The sequence below is a fragment of the Olea europaea genome, chromosome 3, assembly GCF_002742605.1.
Source record: "Olea europaea var. sylvestris chromosome 3, O_europaea_v1, whole genome shotgun sequence".
Classification (NCBI taxonomy): domain Eukaryota; kingdom Viridiplantae; phylum Streptophyta; class Magnoliopsida; order Lamiales; family Oleaceae; genus Olea; species Olea europaea.
Genome location: NC_036239.1, coordinates 14,976,227 through 14,987,268, shown reverse-complemented (window position 1 = coordinate 14,987,268; position 11,042 = coordinate 14,976,227).

The window sequence follows — 11,042 nt, the reverse complement described above, 5'->3', positions numbered from 1 at the left end:
AAAAACTATCATGCTTGTACTATTGACACCACAGCAAGTCTATGAGGACCAAATAAAAATGAGAGATGAGAACAAGAGAAAAAGAAGAAGAGACAAAAAAAGAGCTCAAGAGAAAATGGTGAGGTGGCTAAGTTTGAGAGAAATTGAGTAGAGCGACATGAGAGAAAAGAAGAAGAGTCTTTTGAGCGGGAAGAAAATTGTAAGGTGAGTTTCATTGCAGAAAAGAGTGAGCTTGAGAGTGAGTTGGTGAGGACTAACAAATCCCTCCCCAGTTTAAATTTATCTTTGATGCAAAAATGTGAAAATCTATTGCATGAGGACTTTCTAAAAGGAGTATCGCCATTTGAATATCCGATTACTGTGTTACCGTTGGAAAACTTTATGAGCTTTGAAGGAGAAGCATGCTACCATGGCTTTGCAGAGTATCAAATTTCAAAACAAGAGGCGACAATATTCTGGCAAATGGAAGGCAGGAAATGAGGTTGAGTTTATTCTAAAATGGCAAATGGAAGAAGAATCAACCAAAGGGGCATGATCATTTGCAAAGGAGATCAAGGCTACACTCGAGCGGAGACGGTCCATTCCATGGCATTACAAGGCTTGAAGGCGGTGGATACAAGTTTGATCTTGAAGTTCTAGATTCAAGGATGTGTCCTTTCGAAAATGGAGGGGATGATATGATTCGGGATAGGCCACGAACCAATGAGGCTTCTATGCAAGTTGACGAGAGGCTAAGGACAAAATTTGAGCTTGATTGGAGCTTAATTCAAGCTAACAAGCCATGCAAATTATTTGATCTAGCTATGGAATACAAAATGTTGAAGTTTACAATTGAAGTTGACAAGCTAAACAACAACTTACATGTCGGTCATGAAGGCGAAATCATATTTGGTGTGTTGAATTCAAAGTTTTGGGCTATATATGGAAAAACGAGTAGTGTAAATTAAAATAGGCATAACTTTCAGTTCAGATGTCAAATTTTCACCCATGAGTATAATTCGAAATCGTCACAAAATTCTGGATAAGAAAAAAGAGGTTTCAAATTTTATACTATGCAATCGAATATTATAAAAGGCATACGACCACATAGACCATTCCCGAGACCAAATTGAAAAATTTCAAATGAACTATATGACTACATTGGATTACACTATACGATCGCATAGTATACTTCAAGGACCAAGTCGCAATTTTCTGCAAGTTTCCTATTTTGTGTAGAATTCTAATCTTTTATTATTTTTAGGATTATTTGAACGTATTTTTACCTTTTTTTAATTAGATCCTAGGGTTTTCATATAAATAGAACTTTATTTTCATTGTATTAAAACTTTTGACATTTTGGGAGAAATTAATCGAGGGCCTATTTTGCTTCCAACTTTTGTTCTTCTTTGAACATCGAACATATCAAGGAATTCTTGATTTCTTGTGCATTTCGACAAACCCGGTGAGATTTATAAATTGTGTAATTAAGAGGTCATTAATTTCACATATTAACGGTTGCTTAATTCATCGTTTGTGAATTAAGTCAAAAATCGACGATTCTTGGCTTTCTTCGGATCCGTGCCAATCTCGTTGTGGGTTCATTAGTAGTTGTTCCTATCGGGTTCACATCAACACATCTAATGCAAATCGAAAACAAATAATTTTACTTCTCTTACAAAAGTGCTGGAATACCCTACCTTAAATGCATAGATCCATTTGAATTCAATTTATAATAAGATGCAGTGTACTCCTAGCCTTTCTTTTAGGAAATTTTTCAAATTTAAAAGTGATTTACGTCTATGGGAAAGAGGACAAAACAATTTTATGTATAATAGTTTTAGAGAGAAAACATGGTTTTAGAGGTTATATGGGATTATTGTTTTTCAAATACAAAATGATGACGATAATTGGCAGTAATCGAAATGGGACTAAAATAATGGTAAGTTGAATATTAATTATGTGTATAAATGGTAGAGTTATGAATGTGCAGGTTACTTTTTCAAATGAAATGGCAAGTTTTTTTTTTTTTTTTTTTTTAATTAACATGATGGGTATGAAGAGATTTGGAAGGTTATGGCACTTAGTGGTTGATTCAAATGTGATGCCTAATGGAGGAAAATGAAAAGTCAGATTAAAGGATGATAAAAATAAATAAATAAATGGAATGCATTAGTGGAAGAAAACCGTGGGTGAGAAAAAATAAATATAATGGGATGAGTTTTGGGGTTGTTTGTACAATATAATCAGTTTTCTAATTTTATTTTTCTTAAAGATTTATGCACCTAACAATTAAGCAACAATTAATATAAAGTGTGTCATCATAAATTACATAACAAAAAAAATTTTGTCGTTTAAAAGAAATTTGACACCTCACCAAAATTAAAAAAAAAAAAAAAAAACAGGGAACTTTACTATCGTGACCAAATCTTTAATTTGAACTCTTAGGAAGGGTCGTAGCGATGTAATGATATAACTTGAATTAATTTTGAGTTCTGTAAGAAAATCTTATTTTAAAACAACACGAGATTTTTTTCTCGGTCGCTACAACTCTTCCTACTTAAAAATAATTCCGTCCTCAAAATTTAAGTTGTTTAAGGAGATCGGGATGCTTAGCTAAAATGTCTTCTTCTCTTTCTAAAGTAGCTTTATCCTTACCATGTATATCCCATTGAACTTTGACTAATGGAACCTTCGATTTTTTAGAACATGATCCTTTCTCTTTAGATTCACTTCAGGAGCTTTTTTGTACATCATATCACTCTGGATATTCAGTGGTTGAACATTCACCGCATGGTTAGGATCCGGAATGTACTTTCTCCACATTGAAACGTGAAATACATTGTGCACTGCTGATAGTTTAGGTGGCAATATAAAACGGTATGTCACACTCCCAATTTTTTTGAGAATTTCAAATGGACCGATAGATCTAGGATTCAATTTTCCTTTCTTTCCAAATCGTAATATTCCCTTCATCAGTGCCACTTTGAGAAATACTTTATCTCAAACTTCAAAAGTCAATTATTTTCTCATTTTGTCAGCATAGCACTTCTGACGATCTCGAGGGGTCTTAGTTCTTGATCTAACTTTATATATAGCCTCTATAGTCTTCTCGACCAATTCTGGATCCAAAACTCTCCTTTCACCAACTTTATCCTAGTATAATGGAGAACGACATCATTGACTACACAAAGCCTCATAAGGTGTCACGCCAATAGTGGCTTGGAAGCTATTGTTTTAGGCAAATTTGACTAACGGTAAATGATCTTCCCACTTACTATCCAAATCTAGGGCACAAGCTCTCTACATATCTTCAAGAACCTGGATAGTTCATTTAGATTGTCCGCCAATTCGAGAATGGTATGTAGTACTAAATGTTAGCTTGGTATCCATAGCTTTCTGAAGGCTTATCCAAAACTTCTAAGTAAATCTCGAGTCTCTATCCATTACGATAGAAATTGGAGCACCATGAAGCCACACAATGTCTCTGACATAAATTAGTGCAAGTTGTTCTGTGTTGTAGGTTGTCTGAACTGGCAGAAAATGAACAGATTTTGTAAGTCGATCCATGATCACCCAGATTGCATAATGACATCTCAGTGATCTCGAAAAATCAATGATGAAATCCATTGCAATCTTCTTTTATTTCCATTCGGGTATGTCCATGGGATTCAACGACCCCGACGGCCTCTAATGTTTAGTTTCACCTACTGACAAGCCATACATTCGGACACAAACGGGTTATCTTTCCCTTTATATTTTTCCACCAAAATATGTTACGTAAATCTTTATACATTTTAGTTCCGCCTGGGTGTGCAGCATAAGGAGTAGAATGAGCTTTAGTCATAATCTCATTCCCAAATACCTCATCCCTTGGTATACACAATCGGCCTTTAAGCATCAGGGTGTTTATCTTCGATTATTTAGAATCTTTTTCTCTTCTCTGTTCCTACCTCAACCTTGATCCTTTCCAAAAAAGATCATCTTTTTTGAGCAATTACTATTTTGTCTCTGAGTATCAATTTCACATTAAAATCTTCTAACGTTGTCGATGTCCTTGTTGGTGAAGTTAATTCTTTATTAGGTTTTCAAAATCTATGATTAAATGATCTTGTCTTGTACTCGGTGCTGAAAATTGTCCCATTTTCTTTCTATTCAATGCATCAGTGACTACATAGCCTTACTCAGGTAGTACAAGATAGTACAGTCATAATCGTTCACTAATTCCAGCCATCGTCGCTGTCTCATATTTAACTCCTTTTGAGTGAAGAAGTATTTGAACTCTTGTGATTGGTATAGATCTCACACTTGCTCCCATGTATGTAGTGGAGCTATATCTTCAAGACATGCAATATCACTTCCAGTTTAAGATCATGTATAGGATAATTCTGTTCATACTATTCCAATTACCTCAAAGCATAAGCTATCACTTTCCCATGTAGCTTTAAAACACATCCCAAGCCAAGCTTGGATGCATAATTGTAAATCACAAAACTTTCCGAACCATCGGAGATAGTCAAAACCTGTGCAGAAACGAGCCTGTCCTTTAACTCTTGAAAGCGCAACTCGCATTTCTCCAACTATACAAACTTAGTATCCATCCAAGTCAACTGTATTGTCGAAAGTGCCATCTTGGAAAGTCCTTCTATAAATCATTAGCCGACTAAACCTAAAAAACTTTGCACTTATCCAACTTTTGTAGGGTTCAGCCAATTGATCTCAGCCTCAACTTTGGCATATAACTTCTCCTCATGCAATGTTTCCAAAACTATCCTTAGATGTTCTTCGTGTTGCTGAGAATCTCTAAAGCATATCAATATGTCGTCAATAATAAGATGACAAACATGTCCAAATACTAATGGAACACTCTATTCAACAAGTCCATAAACACTGCAGAGGGATTTGTCAACCCAAAGGGTATCACCGTAACTCACCCACATCGAGTCCTAAATGCTTTCTTAGATATATCAACCCATTTAATTTTTAGCTGATGGTAGGCGGACCTTAAATCAATTTTTGAGAACATGAATGAAACCTATCAACTGATCAAATAGATCCTTAATCCTAGGAAGTGGATACTTATTCTTGATCATCAACTTATTTAGTTTATGGTAATCGATGCACATCCTCATAGTACCATATTTCTTCTTTATAAAAGGTATAGGAGCTCTCCATGGAGATATACTCGGTCGAAAGAACCTTTTATCTAGATATTCTTCTAATTGCATCTTCAACTCTTGTAATTCCTTTGGTGCCATTCGATATGGGGCTTTAGACATAGGAGTAGCTTCGGGTACCAGATCTATAGTAAATTTCACTTATCTATCGAGAGGAGTACCCATTAGATTATCGGGAAATGCCTTAACATACTTTTTGTAACATTGGCACATCATCTAATACTTTCTTTTGAGTTAAGTTTAGTATGACTGACAAGATACTCCTGACAATTAGCCTTTCTAAACATGCTCTCTGCTTTTAAAGCTGAAATGATGCCAGAAAGTGCCTTACTCTTCGATCCATAAAATCTGAATCCTCTTTTCTCGGTCTTTGGAAAATTACCTCTTTCTCAAAACATACTATCGTGGCTCAATTTTTACCTAACCAATCCATACCTAAAATAATATCAAAATCTTTTATCCCTATAACATACAAGTCGGCATCTAAAGTTAGTCCATCAAAATTTATCTACACTCCTTCACTATCTGTATCAATAGTCCACCTGATGGCATACTAAACTCTAGTACACTATCATTCTTCTGACATAAAGCATTAATCTTAATTAGACATGCACTAGATATGATGGCATACTAATCTATAGTACACCATCAATAAGGACGTAAACAAGAGTATTAGAGAAGATAAAATACCTATGATTACATCTTAATTTTGGGCAACCTCATCGTGAGTCAAAGCAAACACCCTTGCTTTTCCTTTCTGCTCTTACTTGGGTTTCTTAGTCAATGGACATGAGGAAGCCACATGGCCGATTTGGCCACACTTATAGCAAACAAACTTTCCATACAAACATTCTCCTCTATGAAACTAGTTACATTTAGGACATTGGGAGAAATAGCTGCTTGGCTAACCCGCATGTGTCTGTTTATTAAACTATCCATTATTCTTATTCTTATCCCATCACTTCCTTTTTTCTAAGTCATTATGCTATCCATGATTTACTAACTTCATCCCCAAGTAGGTCACTGTCTGAGCTTTCTTTAACACAACTAGAAAAATGGTGAGATCATGTGAACTCACAATCTGCCTAATATCTGGGCACAGGTCCCTCTCGTAACGTTTTATCTTCATGAGCTCGGTACTTACAAGATCTGGGGCATACCGAGAAAATTCCTCGAACTTGCTTTCACACTCAAAAATTTCCATATCTCCTAGTACTAGTATTAAGAATTCTATCTCATTATGGTCTCGTAGAGCTAGTGTGAAAAACATTTCTATTAGCTCTATCTTGAACTGAGTCCAAGAGATGTGTCGAAAGATCTTCTCAATATTACATAACCACTCATCAACTGTTAGAGGGCCCTTCTCGCAATCGAATGTAAGGGGTCGATATCTAAGAAATTGTTCTACCGTCGGAGTAGGTGGTATAGCCTGGTATGTTGGTTGCACCCATGGTACTTGGGAAACTGGTAAAGCTTGAGGTACTGGAGGTATAGCCCGAGCAGCCAAGGCCTGTTTCAACTCATCAATCTCCCGCCTTAACTCCCTAATTGTCCTTGCTTGGGCCATATTCCTATATGTCATAATAATTGCAATCCATTTAGAGGCATCAACAATACTTGCACAACATAGGGGAAAAAAGGCTTTATAGCTTAGAAGATTTTATTTTTATCTGAAAAAGAATCCTTCAAGAGGAATATAAATAATAAAAGAGCTTCTGGTGCTAATTAATAGGAAAGAAAAAGGAATCCTACTAGATATCAACAACAATTAAACCTAATTAAATCTACTAATATTTCACTCCTCTATTCATCATTGCTATCATCGTCACTAATTCAGCCTCCATAAACCCTAGGTTTCTTTGGGGACTATATCTCATCGTCTGAAATAGGTGAAGGTGCATCTTCATGAATGTACATCTCAATAGGTATACTATCATTCTCGAGTATCGCAAGTCAGGCCGACTTCCACTGCTCAATTAGGTCTGCACAAAAGGCCTCATAGTCAATCTCTCGAGATAAGGTAGGTACGACAACTCTCCATAAATGATCGTAAATCAATTCAGCCACCTCTAGCCACTCTTCTGGCAAGGTAACAATAAAGAGGCAGGTGGACCAACTACCAATGACCATATAGCTAGTCACTTCACCTCCTTCTACCTTATAACATATCCCAAATGTGCTGGCCCATATTGTGTATTGGATTCCATTGATACTCTTCATATTGTCTCACAATATCATATCGATGAGACATCAATGAACTCGTCTTCCTATAAATTTTCTTAATCCATACAATCTGTATAACACCAATTATTTGAAGTCCAACTAGTGGTTATCTAACAAGTTTTAGTAAATTCTACAAGACTTAAATAAACATTGAATTTGGTCACATTCTCAAAATGTTTGGTACAATAATGATTATCTACAAAAAGTATTCAAACTCAAACATATACTAATATTCATACATACATTTCAAATGTTTCTCATACTCATTAAAACTTCTTCACCTCAAAATCGGTATAGCGCGGTTATGGCAAGTGCAGTGCTCAAAATCCTCAAAAAATTTAATAAACTTTATATGTGGCACTACACACCAAAGATATGGTTTCTAATGTGAGTTTATAGAAAACAAAATTGTGCTTTGGTACCAATTTGTAACGCTTCAAATTCTCGAAACTCAAAGCATTAAAAGGAAATCAATGTTATTTAGACCTCATTGATGTTAATTAAAGTAAATTGTAACCGAGAAAAAAAAATTGTAGTTGAAATGTAAAAACTAATAATAATTTGATTTTTGGAAAACATTTCGAGGAATTTCAGACAATACTTGTTTTGCAACAATAGAGAGAAAAAAAATATGTTTGGCCTAGCAAACGTCAACTAAAATTTATGAAATTTTAACAGAGCCTATAACATTCATATACATGCATCATAAAACGATTTGGGGTCTCAATAATAATGTTTGAAGCACAAAACTTATTTTCAACTGACCTCCACGATCTACTAAATTGGACATAACTTTTTCTTTGTATAATATTTTAAGGTAATTCCAAAGATTACGATTAGAAGACTCGTAAACATTTCAAACCCCACAAATTTCTCTCTAACGAAAAATGCATTGTAGCCCAAGTTATACAATTTACAAATAGAAGGAAAGAATCTGAAAATTCATTTCAGCAATAACCTGCTTATACATAGTCAATCCAACATTTATAAAATTAAGGTCGATTGCAGCGTATGTAAAACTAGATGAAATAAACATTTAAAACATTTTTTTTTAAAGTGTCATCAAAGTGTTCATAAGAGATTTACATGACTGAAAATTTTACTAAAAGTTAAAAGCATTTCAACTCGTCGAGCACTTTTCACTAATGCCAAACCACTGTCGTGCCTCAATTTAACTTGTAAATTTTAGTAGGGATGAGTACCATAAGTAATACTTAGTAGGAACACTTAAGAAAATGGTAAAAAAAAAAAAATTCTAAAAATGCAAACTCTGTTTATTTGTGTCACCGTCAATTTTGCAAAGCAAGCCAGGTAGTCTGCTTATTCTCAGGTTTTGATAACCCCTTTCAAGTGTCGTAAATCATCTCTTCATATCTTATTTGAACCACCAAATGGTGCTTCTATTTTCTCATGAGCAACACAATAATACGTCTAATGCAAATCGAAAATAAATAACTTTACTTCACTTAAAAAATTCCTGGAACACCCTACCTTAAATGTTCGGAGTTTGAATACCCTTTTGTGTTCGATTTGTAATAAGATGTAGCGTACTCCTAGCCTTTCTTTAGGAAATTTTCTAATTTAAAAGTGTCTTATGTCTATGGGAAAGAGGGCAAACAATTTTATGTATTAGTATTATAGATTGGGAGAGAAAATGTGGCTTTAGAGGTTATAGGAGATTATTGATTTTCAAATACAAAACAATGATGGTGATTGGCAATAACAGAATTGGGATTAAAAACAATTGTAAGTGGAATATTAATTATGTGTATGAATGGTGGAGTTATGAATGTGCAGGTTATTTTTCAAATGAAATTGCAAGTTTTTTCCTTTTTTTAATTAACATAATGGGCATTAAGTGATTTGGACGATTATGGCACTTAGTGGTTGATTCAAATGGGATGCCTAACAGAGGAAAATTGAAAAGTCAGATTGAGGGATGATTAAAAAAAAAAAAAGGGAATAAATTAGTGGAAGAAAACCGTGAGTGAGAAGAAATAAATATAATGGGATGAATTTCGGGGTTGTTTGGTACAAAATAATTGGTTTATCTATATTTATTTATTTATTTATTTATGCACTTAATACATAAGAAACAATTAATATAAAGTGTGTCATCACAAATCACATAACCAAAAAAAAAAAAAATTGTCGTTTAAGAGAAATTTGATACCTAACAATTTTTTTTGTTTTTAAGAAAAGACAAGTGCACGAAACGTTACTATCGTGATCAAATCTTTAATTTGAACTCTTAAGAAGGGTCGTAGTGATGTAATGATATAACTCAAATTATTTTCGAGTTCTATAAGAAAATTTTATTTTAAACGACACATAATTTTTTTTCTCAGTCACTGTAGTATTTGTGCACGTGAATTGAGTTAGACATAATAAAGGATTGAGTTGATTCATATGTTGATAGTTGGATGCCAAATTTGAAAATGCCATTTCCATTCCAATTTGGATGCCATAAGTCTACATAGTTATTAAATGAACAACAATTCCAAGACAAACTTAGATCGCTAATATCAAAATCCACCAAATTCCCAAATCACTAACTTGAAACATAAATACTTCAAAATAGGCCATAAACACAAAGATTCAACTTTTTTAAGGAGAAAAGGGAAAGTGATTTTGGTAGCCCATGGATTAATAGACACCTCCGACCACGTCTTTTGTAATTGTTCTCCACTTCTTGCGAACGCGCCTGCATGTAACCACGTTTTGGTGCTATGCCCATTGTTCCTCACTTACCTCCAATCTCTGTATTATCTCCCCAGAAGCTCTGACAATAAACTTCCACAAACCTGATTTACCAATGACACTATTATGTTCTTCTCTAATACAATCATTTTCATTTTTTGGGGTTTCTATTTCTTCTTTTTTACTGTAATTAAAACCATTTTGGTTGAGGATTTAAACTCTTTAAAGAATTTGAATTAAGCTCCCACCCTACCAAAATAAAAAATTACAAATAAAGAAAGGGTTACAGAAAAAGTAGAAGAAAAAAGATAAAATAATAAACTGAGAAACTCCCCTAAAAGAAGTTGTTTACCCGTCTTTGATTAGATTGTCTTGTCATTTTATACACTTCATACAGCAGTTTCCTTCTCAAGATCCCTCCTTCAACCCTCTGAGTTTCAAGATCTCAGATTTTGAGAATCAGTGTTGTATGGTTTTCTTTGGCATGGAGAAATGAAAGCGAGAGAGAGCAAAACCCACTTTTAAGGGACATTTTGTTAACCAGTTAATGAATAGTATAACCAAGCAAGTGTGAAAACTTAAGTAACAAGAATGAATAGTGATCCCAACCCCATCTTTTAAGAGTTTTTTATTTTTATTTTTGAATTAAATATTAATAAAAAGATTACACTATCTAGAATGTAAAAAGTTAACGCACATCAAGTTATTTAAAAATAATAATAATAACTTATAATTGTAAAAGCTACTTATAGGTAAAAAAAAAAAATATTAATCTTTCCTTCACTTATAATTACAAAAGCTACTTATAATTTAAAAAATACTAAATTCAAATTTTTTAAATATAAATATTTAGATATATTTAGTTTTTAAATTAAATATTAATAAAAAGATTACACTATCAAGAATGTAAAAGTTACTTATAAGTAAAAAAATCACTTCAAATTATTTAAAAGTAATAAAAAA